This window comes from Schistocerca nitens, chromosome 2, assembly GCF_023898315.1.
Source record: "Schistocerca nitens isolate TAMUIC-IGC-003100 chromosome 2, iqSchNite1.1, whole genome shotgun sequence".
In the NCBI taxonomy this organism is placed as follows: Eukaryota; Metazoa; Arthropoda; class Insecta; order Orthoptera; family Acrididae; genus Schistocerca; species Schistocerca nitens.
This window is the reverse complement of record NC_064615.1, coordinates 176,617,285-176,634,903: the sequence shown is the minus strand read 5'-3', so window position 1 is coordinate 176,634,903 and position 17,619 is coordinate 176,617,285. Positions and strand designations below refer to the sequence as shown.

The window sequence follows — 17,619 nt, the reverse complement described above, 5'->3', positions numbered from 1 at the left end:
CAAGACCATTTCTTCTACTCCATCTCCTACAACCGCATTCGAATAAACCACGACTATTAGATTTTAATCTCCCTTAACGAACTAAAGTACCCGTTCAATAACCTCATTCACTTTCTAAATCTCTTCATCTTCTGCTTCTGAGCTGCTGTTGTCGGTCTTGGTACGCTGCCGTTACTAGTGAGCATAAGCCTCACTGAAATGTTCAGAGTAACTCACTCTCTACCCTTCCTTGCTATGCATAACGAATCCCACTGCCGTTTTACCATTGGATGCTGATGTTGATGTTACCTTACGCTCGTCTGATCGGAAATCCATGTCTTTCCTCTTCACTGTCTCCCCCCCCCCCTCCCCGCCACCCTATATATAGACTCAGCCTTTTAATTTCCCTTTCCAGATTTTCTAGCTTCAATATTAAGTACAGATCTCTTAAATTCCACGCCATGGCTAATGGAATGTTATCCTTTCGTTGGTCAATAAGTCTTTTTCTAATGGTCACTCCACCTTGGCAGTCCCTTTCAGGAGATCAGATTCTGGAGCTAGTCCGGAATCTTTAGCCAATGGAGACATCGTCACAGGTCACATATCCTCTGGACATATATTATGTATCTTTAATGCAGTGGTTCCCATTGCCTTCTGCTTCCTCATGCAATTGACCATTGCTGGTTATTTCGCCTTTAGGGATAGTTTCCCAACCCAAGCTTAGGAAAGTGTCCTGAACCTTTATCCGCTTCTACGTCCTCTCTGAGAAGGCCGTTGGCAGACTCAGTGTGTCTTCATTCGCCCGTAGTCTACGGTCGCCATTGCTGACGATTTTTATTCAAAGTTTAAACAATGGCGGGGTTTGAACACGGGAGTGAGGAAGTTTCGATTATAGGTCAAACACGCTACACCTGTCGAGAACACCACAATGACCGGTTAATTTAATCGATAGCTGGACGGCAAAATACCAAGTTGAAAATACTGGAAAATAAGTCGCGTTGTCTTGCAGGTCCTCCGTCGGAGATTCGAATCCTCCCTTGGGCATGGGTATGTGTGTCGTCCTTAGCGTAAGTCAGTTTAAGTTAGATTAAGTAGTGTGTAAGCCCAGGGACCGATGACCTAACCAGTTTGGTCCCATAGTCCTTATCACAAATTTCAAACATTTTTGTCTTCGCAGGCGAAAAACTTTTAATATGTTGTGCCATATATTGGCGGAGGGCCAATGCCTTCCCCCTCTCTCCCCCCCCCCTCCTCCTCCCTACCAGATGCAGTGCAATAAAAATAGCTGCATACAACACACGATTGTATATGACCTTGCTCTCGGAAAACAGGAGGACGCAAGGTTATATCAGCCGAAAAGGCAGCCTGATTGGATCGAGCTGGAAAGTCAGATTGTTTTTTAAAGTGATATCAGCTCTCTTCCTGATCATAGAACGTGAACTTATGTTGTAACGTGTCTATGGCGGGACAATGACTACACTGAACCTCATACTAATGCGAATAGGAATCACGTGCTCATTGCCACCACCATTAGTAGAACAGGAACGCTAAGATGAAACCGCACCTTCTTCCACGAATTTTGCAGCGATGCCCGTTCAACAGGCGCCGTATAGCCAATCAGTAGGGAGATGCGGACTCTGTAGAACATCAACCCCCACATAAGTAAAAGTAACATAAAATTCACAGACATATTTTAAATGGACATTTAAGCGACCAAAATAGTCAGGCGGATAAAGAGTGCCAGGTCACAGACAGTAAAATAACCGAGACGTAAATGTGCGCATTGCGTGAGTAAAATAACCGAGACGTGAATGTGTGCATTGCATGTGAGATAGTCAGCATGATCCACCGGACAAATTACACAGAGGATTTCCTTTGATTATGGGAAAGTCCCAAGCTGCCTAGAGAACGTACAACCGTCTCGTATCATAATCGAAAATTGTGGTGCTTCCATAAAGAACGACTAGGCAGTTGTTTTAATTTCCTAGCCATCATTGTGGGGGAGATCTGAGCGATGTAACGTACTTTGCACAAGACGAAGATATCCAAGATACGAATTTTTTGAATTGTTTGAAGGGAACGTCTTTCATGTTCAGGACTGCTCCTTGTATCTTTTCCGTAACCGACTTCCAGTTACGTATGGAGAACGATCAGTAATGATATCCAAAGATTTGTTGACCAAGTCGCCCAGGAAATGACAGCATTATCAGACCCCCGTAATTTGTTCACTCGACATTAGCCTTCGTTGATGTGGACACCAGATGCAAGATAAAAGGCATCCATCGTAACCTCGAGCAATGGAACCTCAGCCGGAGAACGGAGTAGTACCGTCACATCGTCCTTGCATGTGCGCGCAAGATCATCTTGCCTAACAGTATCCATCCTTGTAACTGATAGAACAAAAACAATGATACTGAAAGCGGGCTTCCATGAGGAAAGCCCCTACAGATGGTAATTTGGGATGTTGTTTGCCCATTGACAGCTACCGAAGCTTGGATCCGCGTAGACATGACCTTGCGAGCACCAATAGTAAACCGAACAGCTTCCAGTACCTGCAACTCGGGGCTCAACATAGACCACGGGTATCAATCCCTTTACACGATTCGTATTTCATTTCTACCGAGCGAGGTAGAAAATGACAGCTCCTTACATCCGCGTCCGGACGTAGACAGTTAATATCTACAGGGCGGTACCGATCTCAGCCGCAAGTTCCCCATGGTTTGCCTAAATCACTTAATGCAAATGTCTGAATTTGTCGAGTGAAAGGGTATGGCCGATATCCTAGTTCTGAACTTCTCTGTCTTGATGGCTATCAGTCACTTATCCTGACGGAAGGTGGGAGGTGTCTCTTCTTGCCCGCCCTTGCGCCCACTTATGTCTCCAATGCCCTCTTCGTCGACGTGACACGAAACCCTAAAAGAGTCTCTTACTCATTTTGTCCTTCTTTTAATTAAGCGCGTACCACTGTCCCCATGAAGTAAACATTAGACTTCCATTTAATGACACAATACATTAAGTCCTACTAAATTGTTTGAAAACTACGCCCCCTTTATTCTGCCAATTCCTTCGCTGCAAGTCAATTATTAATTTCATCAGAATAAGCCAGCTACAACCGTATGTTCCTTGACATTCAAACCAAAACTTCGTCACAAATGAAAATGTATTCTTGAGTCTAAACTAAAGAGGTTCTCTGGACGGAAGAAGAAGTTCGTTTCGAGAAATACTTTGAGTAGCTTCAGAGAACCGGCACTTGCGGCTGAATGCCAATGCCCATCTCACGTGAGGACTGCGAATAAAAGGTAAGAGAAATAAGGGCTCATACGGAGGCATATAGATAGTCATTTTTCCCTCGTTCTGTTTGCGAGTGGAACAGCAAAGGGATAGTAGTAGAAGGTACTTTCCGTTATGTACCGTATGGGAACTTGCGGAGGGTGTATTAAGATGTCGACGCAGACCACTTCCTCCTTGACAGGTTACGTGTGTCCCTTTATTGGCTTAGACCTTCAATAGAAAGGATACTCAGGGACAGCGAACCCCGGTCTTCAATTAACTGCAAATAATACGTATGTGTACTTCCTATCGTCCAAGTAAAGTACTGAAGGTTTCTAATAACACCTCAGTTTGAATTCACTATCAATGGAGAGGGGAATTGTACGTGAACGTACAGCGTCGATTATGGAGAACTTTGTGATTACTATGTACACAAGTGAAAGAAGAAGGTCAAAATTGGAGTAGAGATTATTTTAGCTAGACACACCACAGAGAGACGGGGATTTAAAAGAATGCATGACAGCTTATTGTGATCGTTGGCGTGACACCTGTGAGAGATAAACGTAAAGCAGAAAAATATTATGGGCCATATGCGGTGTTGCAGCAATTGCATTACCATTGCAATCTTAACTACATATGATAGCAACCATAAGAATGGTAATTTGGCATATGTTAATGAGGATTGGAGTCGTTTGATGACAACGAGGGGAGATGCAGTATGCGTACAGTACGCACTATCGAGAGCGTTGCAAGCTAATTATTAGCCGATGCGTGCAGGCGATAATCGATATTAGACTGCCTCTAGTGACCTAAATGGGCACATTGCGTAAATGCAGATTATTAACAGCGCTTTCCGTAGACTAGATGGTGCTCCACCAGACTGCCACGGCTGTATGTTCCAAAATTACGAAAGGTCTGTGAAATCCGAATTCAGTATTTGATTAGAGCTTACAACGTAATTTTAGAGATTCAAGTTTTGTTATGAAGGCAATGTTCAGTTTGAAAGTGATGTGAGAGCTTCATCCACGGAGACACGTAGATAGCTTCTGGATGCACTGCTTTAGTGCCAACAACATCGTAGTCATGGAAAAAATTCATAACAACATCCTACTATAGTAATGACAGTTTACTGTTTTGGGTTGATGTCAAGTTCTTACTTTATATCATTTTTCAAAAGTGAAAATTTATCTGTAACTGATTACAGATAATTATTGTGTCATTGTTGCCTTAAACACATAAATCATAAATTTCATGTGTATGAGGTGTGATCCAAAAAAAAAAAAAAAAGAAAAAAAAGAAAGAAAGAACATAAATCAATCCTTGTGCAGTGAGAGTGACTTTATTATTGCACCTGTAAACCATATCACTGGATTTGAGACGTGATTTAAATCACATAACTGGCCATATAGCTGACTACTGTGTTACAAAAGGAAAGCAATATAGCAACACCATTAATATAAGATTGTACCCCTGCTCTAGTGGTCCTCCAGAATTAAACTATCCCACATTTGCGATATATTCTTTCTTGTAGTCGACTTCGGCAAGTCGAATTGTTATAATGTACTTAATAGAGAATATTCTTCAAAGAATGCTGACTACAAATGTCAACCGCATTGTATTTTCCGATCACTGACAAGGGAACCTCCCCATCGACCCCCCCCCCCCCCCTCAGATTTAGTTATAAGTTGGCACAGTGGATAGGCCTTGAGAAACTGAACACAGATCAATCGAGAAAACAGGAAGAAGTTGTGTGGAACTATGAAAAAAATAAGCAAAATATACAAACTGAGTAGTCCATGCTCAAGATAGGCAACATTAAGAAGAGGATCTGCTCAGTAGCGCTGTGGTTCTGTGGTTAGCGTGAGCAGCTGTGGGACGAGAAGTCCTTGGTTCAAGACTTCCCTCGAGTGAAAATTTTAATTTTTTATTTTCAGACAATTATCAAAGTTCAGGCACACACACACAATCAACTTCGCTCTCCAAAGTTGCAGGACATGTTCAGATTTGCTTGGACATATGCAGGATTTGACGGTGTACACACGGAAAAATTTGAAAACGTTAAAAACATATGTTTTGACAGAGCACAGGGAAAACTGTGCGACTGTGAAACTGTTGCATTCATTTGTTGCAGTTTATGAGACAAACTCTTGTGATTTCATCACTTTTTTGGGAGTGATTATCACATCCACAAGAAAACCTAAATCGGGCAAGGTAAAAGAATCTTTTTACCCATTCCCCAAGTTTACAAGTTAGGTGGGTCGACAACATATTCCTGTCATGTGTCGTGTAGAATATATCAGACGTGTTTTCCTGTGGAGGAATCGGTTGACCTTTGACCTTGTGATCAAATGTTTTCGGTTCCCATTGGAGAGGCACGTCCTTTCGTCTACCAATCGCACGGTTTTGCGGTGCGGTCGCAAAACATAGACACTAAACTTATTACAGTGAACACAGACGTCAGTGAACGAACGGACAGATCATACCTTTGCGAAAATAAAGAAAGTAAAATTTTCACTCGAGGGAAGACTTAAACGAAGGACCTCTCATTCCACAGCTGCTCACGCTAAGCACGAGACCACGGCGCTCCTCAGCTCACACTATCCTTGATGTTGCATATCTTTGGCATGGATTACTCAGTTTGCATATTTTACTAATTTTTTTCATAGTTCCACACAACTTCTTCCTGTTTTCTCGATTGATCTGTGTTCAGTTTTTCAAGGCCTATCCACTGTGCCAACTTATAACTAAATCTGAGGGGGGTGCGATGGGGAGGTTCCCTTGTGAGCGTTATCTCTGACAAAGAGCCCACAAAATGGCATTGAGGCCATTGGATGTCAACGATCTCGAACCTTGCAGGGTGATTCCGTGATAACGTTACAAGCTTTCAGTGCTTAAGGAGAAGGGTGAATGAATCATTCGACGATGAACGAGTGCTCATTGCTCATAGCATTGTATAACGTATTTTTACTAGATATCTTTCGTGATTTATTCCATACTATCACCTTCGAAAGTTGTTTACCCTACAATCTTAGCAACACCAGTACTAATACATGTATTTCAATGTCAGAGGTATCAGAACGATTTTCTCTTATAACACTAAGCCCGACCGTTTCCGGAACAGTGTCTCTTACCTCAAAATTTATGCATTTCCCCTTCCATCCCTATAGATGACAAAGACTGAAAGAGATGCTTCCAGAACAGCATAGATCAACTCCCTACGGTCACTCCTTAATTTCACGTCATAAGCAGAGGAGAAGATCAGACTTGCTAAAAGACGCTTAAGGACATACCTAATAACAAAAAATTAATAATGTGAAGAGAAAGATAGAATTTAGCTTCAGCATCCTTGCAGAACTGTACTGAAACTCAACGCTACAACCGAAAACCTGCAACAAATACAGAATGGTCTCATGATCAGATACGAATAACATCCATAGTAAAAGTCGAGATAAATTCCATGTTTCATCTCATCAAACATTGAATCAAATGCAGACGCACAATCGTTGGTTAACTGCTAACAGAGGATGGGAATATACTCACTCACAAAAACGAGATGGTGAATAAAACTACAGCATTATCGGAATCACTACTATGTGAGTCCCACCGACGGGGAGTTGATAGCTGAGGTCCTACGACAGCTGACCAGACGGAACTCCCAGAGAGTTTTATCGCAAATTCTGGGACATCATTCGGACTACATTTACTGAAATTTTAAGTGACAGCGTATGGACTGCACCTAACGGGATCAAAGTATGGAAACTGGATGGCGTCCCAGACAGGAGACGAATGAAACAAATGGCCCCGTTACTCAAGAAAGGTAGTCAAAACACATCTGGTTTTCATACCCAGAAGGACTATTTGTTACGGCGAAAAGCAAAGTCCCGGCTCGCCAGTCGGGAATGATAGAGAAGACATGGCTGTCAGAAAACGTCAGCCAATCGGAGGCTGACCGAACCTTCTCCAGGAGGACTACGCGACAGCAGCGGCCCCTATGACAAGAGGACATGAGCTCCACGACCGACTGGCGGCGCCTCAGTTGAATAGCAGCTTCAAGATCAAACACTTGTATAGCAGTGACTTAGGATTGTCTATACTGCAGAAGATTCATTATTTTCTTTGTCACCCTTTGCTTGCGACACGTCTGTGTAGTTGTCAAAGTAATGCAGCTTTTCATTTTGAAATCCTTCTTTCCATGAAGTGATGGCTCTAATTTTGGAGGGCATCGGACACAGCACGCACCATTAACTACAGCCGTTAACTGCTTGGGCAGCTGACATCTATCCTGATCACATGTCGGGGGTAAGGGTCCCTGGTAGAGGGGTGTATGATTGGTTTTGGCGGACTTGTTACTGACATGTAAATGGGCGGCACGTACCTAGCAAGTTGTTGGTTTTGGGGGACTCTTGCTTCTAGTACGGCCCTCGAGAAGCCGTGAGTGGTTAAATCGGTCGGAGGCAAGCCCTGCGGGCTGGGTTAGGGACTGACAGCAGAGAGTTCCGGGAAGAGCAGCCGACCCCATGCGCAACCTGGTCAGCAGCTTCCAGGATAACTACGCAAGCTTTAATTTTACGGCACGTCGATGATCACCTGTAAGGATTGGAGGCAACAACACCCCTCGGTTCGCCAGACAAACAATTCAAACAAATCGTTTTAATGAGTTTCATTACAAAATGAAATCCTGGATTTTGGAATCCTGCAAGTCACGGCTCTTTCACACCTGAGTAAAGTTAAGTGTTGTTTCTATTGGCACATGTTATCGTAAGGCCATGTTACTGAGGAATTAGACCTCTCATAATAACGCAGGTCCTAGTGAGTGTATGGATGGTCATCGATAGTGTAAGTGACAATAATTAGTTGTTCCTGACCAAATTCCATGCAAGTTTACAAACATTCTTGGTTGTAAATTGAACTAATGAATTTGAAATTGCCACATGGTCTGTGTCGAAGGCAAGGCAAATTTTATAGACGAGTATGCCCTAGTAATTGGATTTACACGTGCTGATACTTTGCCTTATTAATTTTCAAGTAACTTCAAGGAGTTTTAAGCTTGTAACTTTTATGTATATTCACTTCCAGAATAAGTTAATATTGCCTACATCCTAGACTTTCCCGTTTGTAGCCTAATTTGAGCAGACAACTGTTCTCTTGTGATGTGTGTTGGCCAGATAGTTTTGGCAGTGGACGACACGTTCCTGTTTGCTGAGCACTGACCAGACACGTGTTTTCGTTCTATTGCAGCGACACTTCCGTTGTCGGACGACGTCTAGGTTGGCCGGCAAGTAGGCACATCTACCAGCTACCTTGTGTTGGCTCAAGTTAATAAATTTGATGGTTTGATATGTGCCACAGCGGAGTGTCGCAAATTAGTTCCGGAATTTTTGATCCATTCAATAGTATGAATTCAGGAAGCACATAAGCTTTAAAGCGTGTTCTGTAAGTCCGATGTTCCTTGTCACTATATTTGCTTTTTAACTACTTTTTTAAATCTTGTACCCCAATTGCTAGTTATGGGGCGTGTTAAATTTTAATGACCTTAACTTCAGAGTATGAACTGTTGGGTATTTCTTACTTGTACACAGTCACTAACTAACTCCAGTAATTGTGAAAATGGCTTGCTTGTTACCTGTTGGCTGGTATAGCTGTCCGCCGCAATATTCCCTTTCACTTATGTTTTGAGGAATTGTATAATTATTTACGGGTGATTATTAATATTTCTGCTGGTTTGCACCAGTTTGGAGTCACGTTTAAATTGTATCTCTTCCCAGCAGCTTCTCTTGTGTTGGGCGGGGGGGGGGGGGGGGGGTTGCTTAAGATATCTTAATATCTTAATAAGGTTATATTTGTTAAGGGCCTTCAAACACCCACAGTCAGTGGCATGACTTAATATATTTCCTGTATTTTGGATAGTCATTGTCCATTTGTTTGGTTTTGTCCATGCTTGGGAACTGTTATTACTTTTAGTGGCGGTACTTTGTAATTCATTTTACTGATAAAACCCAGTCTGTCGAAGCTGCTTGCAGTAGTGTCCCAGAATTGGCAAACAGGATGTGCATCACTGGACAGCCCGCTTAGTCCTTCGGCAGATATCCTCGGGGTGGTAGGTGCCTATCTTCAGAACATTTCAGCTACGTTAGATGGGCTCTTCTTTCCCGGGGAAAGCTTGATGTACTTGTCTTAACGATCTTAGAGATAGGTACTTGCAAGTTAGGGCGGAATCCCTGAGTTTAGACGGCGAGGATGTAAGCTCAGGGCAGGAAATTTTGAACCGTAATCAACTTGTGACGGTAAGCACTCCGAGGTGCATGGTGTAGGTGGTTTGCCCTCCGATCCATTTGCTAAGTTACCCAGTCCGTTTACGTGCCTCCTGACCGGTATTTCAGAATTGTCCTTTGGTAGTTAGAATCAAGTGCATTAAATATTATGGCTGCTTCTGCTGTTTGATGCCTTATGCACACCACACATGTCCACGCTTTATCCTTTAACTAGAGCGACTGTGGGTACTTTGGTTTCGGAAACTTTGAGACGTTAGTATTCTATAGGGCATCTCAGGGCTCTTATTACAGGCGGAAAGTAGTCGGCATGTATGTGCAGTGAGATTGAGCGGAAGTATTATTGGCAAGTTCGGGCATCGTCAGAGATATTGAGCCAATATGTGGAGCGAATGCGCATGGCCGTGCTAGTCGTTGGCATGCCTGCTACCAAGCATGACAGCATTTCCAGTGGGACAGAGGGCATGCCCCTCGAGGATCGACCACGTTTGGTGTTTGCCCGCCCCAACAACTTTGGTCAATTGCCAGAATTAGTAGTTCTATTGAGGCCCTCACCTTTCCTAGTCAGCAGCTTTGGTTAGATGGAGGTTTTACATGGATGCCTTCAGTCTGTGTGTCTGCATCTGCATCTACATCTACATCGATATTCTGCAAGTAACACATAAGTGCCTTGCTGACGGTTCATCGTTCCGCCTTCACAATAATTCTCTATCATTCCAGTCTCAAGCAGCGCGTGGAAGAAATTAACACCTATATCTTTCCGTGAGAGCTCTGATTTCCCTTATTTTGCTATCATGATCGTCTCTCTCAAAGCTGGTGATTGAAATTTCGTGAGGAGCTTCCGCCGCAAGGAAAAACGACTTTGTTTCAATGGTGTCCATCCCACAATCTGTATCATATCCGTGACACACTCTCCCCCGTTTCGCGATAGTACAAAACGCGCTGCTCTTCTTTGAACCTTCTAGATGCATTCCGTTAATGTTACATTTTAAGAATCCCAGACCGCGCAGCAGTACTCCAAAAGAGGACAACAAGCTTACTGCAGTCAGTCTCTTTATTAGATATATTACATTTTCTAAGTGTTCTGCCGATAAAACACAGTCTTTGGTTGCATCCCCCGCAACATTTTCCATGTGTTCTTTCCAATTTCAATTGTTCGTAATTGTAATTCCTAAGTATTCAGTTGCATTTGTGGCTTTTAGATTAGACAGATTTATCGTGTAACAAAAGTTTAGTGGATTTCTTTTAGCATTCATGGGGATCTCCTCACACCTTTCATTATTTAGGGTCAATTGCCAACTTTTGCACAATTCAGATATTCTTTCTAAATCGTGGGTGTCAAATCAACTCTCAAATTTGATTCACTCGCGCGCTGGCGTTGGTTTCGTTTTAGCGTGCGCTACCGTTTTGCACGCGAGTGCCGTATTGTGCAGGTCCCCAGGCCTAACAGGTGACGCCATGGAAGGAAGCGTTCGCACATGTCAGAGAAGGTCAGCCCCTCGTTGTATCCATGCTGCAACAAGTTCGTTCCTCCCTTATGTTTGTGCTGGTGGCGGGTAGGAATCTCTGTGTACATATTTGGACTCTGGCAGTTCCGCCGTTAGTCGACTATAGTTGGTATTTGGAATTTGGCCATTAGTGCAAATTATCTGCCGTGCGCTGTATCCCTCAGTGATGTCATGTGGACAATGGGCAATAGTTGCCTCTGGATGGAGAGGTGCGTGGCAGCTTATCCATTCGTAACTTCTCATGGGCAGTTACTCTTGTTCTTGTAAAGGACCTAGCAGTCAATGTGTTGCTCTGCTACAATTTTATCCATGAAATGGGACCGGTAGCTCTTTGTCCTTCCGGCCGTCCGAGCAATATTAACTCTTAAGTCGCGATACTGGGTTTTTTTATGTGGCTTATCTTCAGTGGGAGCAGGCCACGTATTTGTTGAGTCTGTTAGGGGAGTTTCCTGATGTTTCGTCTATGAAGTTAGACATGACTAGGGTGATTCAACGTGATATACGTCTGATTGGTGATTGTCCTGTTTGGAAGTCTCCTTATCGATTTTCGCCTCTAAAAATGAGTATCCTGACGCGGGAGCTGGCTAATATGCTGCGGGATGATGTGATCAGGCCTTTTACTTCTCCTTATGCCTCACCGATTTTTCTAAAGCCTCAGAGTCAGAACTACTGGCCGGTCATTGATTACAGGCTGCTGAATAAAAGGGTTGTCGTTCTCAGAGGCTAAGTGCTTCACTGTGCTTGACTTGACTCAAGAATATTATATCTCTCTGACCGAAAATCTAAGTACGTCACGGCCTTTTGTACTGGCTGGAATTACGAGTTCTATAGGGTGCCATTTGGGTTTGCCACTAGAGCTGCTGTTCTCTCTTTGTTTGATCATATCTTGGAAGATTTAAAATTAGTCTGTGGGTTTAACTACTTGGACGTCGTGGTCATTTATAGTGTCTCATTTGAGGAACGCCTTTCCCATATTAGACAGTTGTTACCGATCTTCGCAATGCTGCGTTAACCGTCCAAGCCATCTATGACCACTATCGCCAGGCGTTAGGTTACATTTTTGGTTCATCTTGTTTCTGGGGGTAGAATTAGTACCTAGAGAGAACGAAAGACTTGAAGAGTTTCCTCCAAACTACTACTAACAAAGAGGTAACTAAGTTTATTGTATTGGCCAACTATTGCTGCAGGTTCATTTCCAATTTTGATCAGCTTGCTTCCCCTCTTAATAATCTGGACGGGAAAAGAGAAAATTTTGTACGGGGCGAAAACCAACATTGTGCCTGTGAAACTATTAAGACCACCATCACGAACCCTCTGATATTGGCTGTGACCGACATCAGCAAGAGATTTATTGTACAGACGCTGAGATTGCTGTGGCTCTCCTTCAGTAGAATAAAGGTCTATGACGTCCTTTAGTTTGGGCGTCAAGGGGGATGTCCAGGAGTCGAATTATTCCATGAATGAATGTGAGGCGTTAGACGTTCTGTTTGCCCTAGAAAAAATGCAATTCTATCTGGAACGTAGAGAGTTCGATTTAGAAACCGATAATTAGGCACTAATTTGGGTCCTGGCCAGACGTAGAAAAGAAGGTAGAACCTCGAGGTATGTGGTCGTGGTTTCGGCGTTCCATTTTAAGGTGCGCCACATTAAAATTTCCGACCACCAGGTAGCCGATCAGCTCAGTTGCATGTTGGAGCAGGAAGATACCACTGAGGGAGATCGATCTCATGGCTCTGTGATCTTGCTTGTACTGCTCTAAGGGAAGTGCCCTAATTACTTGGCGTTCTTAAATTTAAGCAGGACCAGGACCCATGGTGGGGATCGATTAGGAGACAATGGATGCCTAGGAAGAAGTTGCCGAGGTTTCGCTGAAGAATGTTATGCTGTGCAAACAAATTGGAGAACCTGGGCAATTCAGGATTTGCTTCCGTCTTGAGTTAGACCCCTCCAGCTTTCGTTACTTCAACAGTTCATTGGTGGGTGGGCATTTAGGCCTGTACAAGACCTTGGAAAGCGACATGAGCTCACCTCACCTGGCCATCATTACCATATCCGGCTTTTGGTTGGTGAGTATGACTCTTATGGAAGAGAAAACTCAATAACAGCCCGCCGAGTGGGTTACTGCAGTTCGAGCGCTAACAGTATCCTATTGAAAAAATCTTTATTGATATTGTAGGACCCCTTCCTCATGCTAAGAAAGAAAAACATTATATCCTTGTGATCGTTGAGGCGTTTTTGCGATTTGTATGGCTCATTCTTAGCCGAGGGGCTACTGTCGCTATTACTGCCAGACACCTGACCAACCTCTTCTCCTTGCTTGACCCTTCCAAGAAACTAGTGAGCTATAACGCTCCGGTGTTCGTTTCTAAGCAATTTAAATAGTTCTGTTCCCGCTATGCCAATAAGCATATCACTGTCACGTAGTATTATCCTCAAATGTCCTTTGCCGAAAGAGTGAACCGTAATCTTAAGTCAGCCTTGGTTATAAGCCCTGATAAGTCCCAAAGTAAATAGGTAACCACTATTCCTCGGATTAAATTTGGGTTTAATTCCGCTCAACACGAATCATCGACAGCTGTTCCTGTCGCCCTTATGTTGTCGTATCCCCTCAGTTCTTCACTATCTAACTTGTGGAGCATTAAATACATTCTGTCCATGTCTAACACTCCTGCTATCCTTAAGGAAAATTGGCAATGGGTTAACCAGGATAGACGACCCTCTCAGGGTAAGGAAGGGGATAAGATCTTTGTTAGAAACAACGCCAGCGTTAGACTTTGCAAGTACAGCCCCTGCTTTATCAGCCTGTGTTCCATCATCAATTTGGTGGTCAGCGATTTAGCCACGAGCAAGACCCTTAGAGTCCACCACAGTCAAGTTGGTCTTTGGCGGACCAGCTATAGACAATTAGCTGGAGGGCAAGTAACTGGCAAGTTGTTATATTTGGGGGACTCCTGCTGTCCGATAAGGGCCTTGGAAAGCCGCAAGTGGCTAAATGAGTCGGAGGCAAGCTCTACCGGCTGGATTAAGGATTGATACTGGAGAGTTGCGGGAAGATCTGTGGACGCCACGTGCAAACTGGTCAGCAAGTTCCGGACTAACAGTGCAAGCACTTTTAGTATCAATTGCATGGAATGGAGGCAATAACACCCCTGCTTGGAATCCTGCAAGTCATGACTCCTTCACACCTGAGTGGAGTTCAGTGTTGTTCTGTATTGGTACTTGTTGTCGTTAGACCACGTCTGTGTTAAAGTGGAAGGAGACCTATCATTTTAAAGCACCACCGAGTGAGTGTGTGGGTGGTCATCGGCCAGTGTAGCTGATAATAATTTGTTGTTCCAGGCCATATTCCATTCAAGTGTACAAGCATTCTTTGTTGTAAATTGAACTAATGAAATTGGAATTGCCACATAGTCTGTGTCGAATGCAAGGCAGTTTTTATAGACGAGTATGCCCAAGTAATTGGATTTCCAGGCGCTGATATTTCACTTTATTAGTTTTCAAGTAATTTGAAGGAGTGTTAAGCTAGCAACGTGTAAGTGTAGACACTTATGGGATACGTTAATATTGCCTACATCATAGACATTCTCGTTTGTATCCGTATTTGGGCAGATAACTATTCCCTTCTGATGTGTGTTGGCAGGATAGTTCTGGCAGCGGACGAGGCATACCTGTTTCTGCTGGGGCAGCAGCAAAGACGTGTTTTCTTTCTGCTGTAGTGGCGATTCCGTCTCGTCGCACGGCGTCTAGGTTGACCTGCATTCGGACACCTCTACGAACTGCCTCGTGTTGGTTCACTTTAATTAAATTTGATGGTTTGATAAGTGCTACTGCTGAGTGTCGCCATTTAAATCTGGAACTCTTGATTTATTCAGTAGTGTGGATTCAGCGAGTACATAAGCTTTTAAGTGTGTTCTGCAAGTGTGCTGTCTTTTGGCACTATATTTAGCGTTTAGCTACTTGTTTAAACCTTACACTCTTATTACTAGTTCTGGAGCGTACCAAGTTATAAAGCCCTTTACTTCTAAGTATGAAATGTTGAGACTTTCCGTTTCTGTTTAGTCATTAACTAAACCCATTCATTGTGAAACTGGCCTGCTTGTTGCCTGCTGGCTGTGATGGTCGTCCGCTGTTATTTGCCACTTTTTCTTGTATTTTGAAGTATTGTATATTTATTTAAGGGTGATTATTAATGTTTCTGCTGGTGTGTACCAGTTGGGACCAATATTTAAATTATATGTCTTCCAATCTTCTCTTAAATTCTTTGGATTTTGTATTTGTTTAAGAGATTGTATTAATGATTACAAAATACTTGGGAATTGTTAGTGCTTTTAGTGGCACAAATTTGTAATTTATTTTACTGGTTAAACTCAGTTTATTGAACCAGCTTACAGTCACACTTAGTTGGTGTGATTTCTGAGTTGTACTTGGGAAATTATGTATATTTCTGATTTCAACGCCTGTTATTAATTTCATAATTTGTTAGAATTTTTTATTAATTAATTGATTGTGTTCAAATTCTTTAAACTATTGTGTCATTATTCATTTTTGACATTTTTTTAATTTGTAATGGTAATAATTGTTGTTAGGCACTAAAGTGTATTCCATGAAATCACAAATGACAATTTATGTAGGTCCAACTTCCATTTGTTTTTCTTTAAAATTATGGAAACCCTTGTTGTGAGGTATTACAGCTGCTTGAAAAATAGCTTACGGAACAGCGTTTAACTAATTATTTGTCACTGTGGGTGTATGTTAATTACAGTCGCTTTTGGTACATATGATGATATTCAGAACTTTAAAAATTATCAAATTAGGTGATCGATAAAACTAGCTACTGTGTAGACTACCTACCACTCCACTGCGACTACAGGCCACAAGTGGCCCATCAGGACCATCCGACCGCTGTGTCATCCTCAGAGGAGGATGCGGATTGGAGGGGCGTGGGGTCAGCACACCGCTCTCCCGATCGGTATGATGGTATTCTTGACCGAAGCCACTACTATTCGGTCGAGTAGCTCCTCAATTGGCATCACGAGGCTGAGTGCACCCCGAAAAATGGCAACAGCGCATGGCGGCCTGGATGGTCACCCATCCAAGTGCCGACCACGCCCGACAGCGCTTAACTTCGGTGATCTGACGGGAACCGATGTAGCCACTGCGGGAAGGCCGTTGCCGTGTAGACTATCTACTGTAAAAATAATTAATGGATTTATGTTTATCATTCGTTTGACCATTACAAATCTATCCGTTATAAGACGTACATTTTACATTTATTTTAAAATGATTTGAGGGTTTATGGGAAGGGGTGGTGTATAGAAAAGAGAGCGACTGTCGAGGGAGGGTTAGGATACAGAAGGGAGCTTTCAACGGCACGGTTGTAATCTGACTGCATAACAATTAATATGTTCCGTATAGGTAACATGTGGTTATAATTCAAGTGCAGCTAGTCGCCGAGATCCAGTGTGGGCTGCAATTGTCGTATGCATTTTTGCCGAACCGATTAGTTTCAGTTTTGGCTAATAGGTGCAAATCTGGCGCTGTACATTGTTTATATGACGGTGTGACATCCACGCTGTCATTTGGCGAGGCATAACGTCTGAGAGAGCAGTATGAGAGACAGTGCGCTGTTGGTGAAACTGCGAACGGCAGCAATTGCTGTGCTGCATTCAGAGAGTATCGCCGACTGAAAGGTCTAAGGAGAGGCCTGATGTCTATTGATGGACTGGAGAACATAATAATGAGGTTCGAAAACACTGGTGAGCTTGAAGAGAATGGCGTCCTGTCTCTGTGGAAGTTGTTGACGAGGATGCTGTGGTTGCAACTGACCATGCAGCACGCGCCCAGGCTAATGATAGTGCTCGGGCGTGTCAGGCAATTGTCCATCCCACGGTTAGCAGAACGGGAAGTTTTCATTGTATACTAAACTGATACCCTTACAAGATCCAGTCGGTGCAGCAAATGAAAACTCATAATCCGCAGTAACGTCCTGAATTTGCCCTTCAGTTTCTGGCACGGATCGAAGTTGATGACGTGCGGCTGGCAAGTATTCTGCGCACCGGGTACACTAGAAGGTGACATGAATACACAGAACTGTCGAATTCGGCAGTTAACCGCATGTTGTGCACTACGAGCCATTGAACTGGCTGTGTGGTTGGGGATTCAGAAGTTCTTTTATTCTTGGCACGTTCTTCTTCGATGAAAATGTACCCAGACGGCGTGCCTGTTGTGCCGTCACGTCTACATGTTATCTGGACCTGTTTGCACGGCAGACGTGGTCAGCCGGGCACCCGTTTGCCCTAGACTGGAGCAGCCAGATAGACGTGACGTAACTGCGGGCAGCTCACCATCAGGAACGTCACAGAGAAGGGAGACGAAGCAGGAGAATGTCCGGCCGCCGACGCTGCGCGTTACGTGGCGCGTCGCTAGTGTGGCTGGAGGTTTGAGTCGTCTCTTGAGAGCCGGCCGTGGTGGCAGAGCGGTTCTAGGCGCTTCAGTCTGAAACCGCGCGACCGCTACGGTCGAAGGTCTGAATTTTGCCTCGGGTATGGATGTGTGTGATGTCCTTAGGTTAGTTAGGTTTAAGTAGTTCTAAG

General features: G+C 43.5%; 1 pseudogene; it reads right to left on the bottom strand.

Annotated features, from left to right (window-relative positions):
- Nucleotides 1-16,082: 16,082 nt before the first annotated feature.
- Nucleotides 16,083-16,200, bottom strand: LOC126237560 (5S ribosomal RNA; annotated as a pseudogene).
- Nucleotides 16,201-17,619: the final 1,419 nt, after the last annotated feature.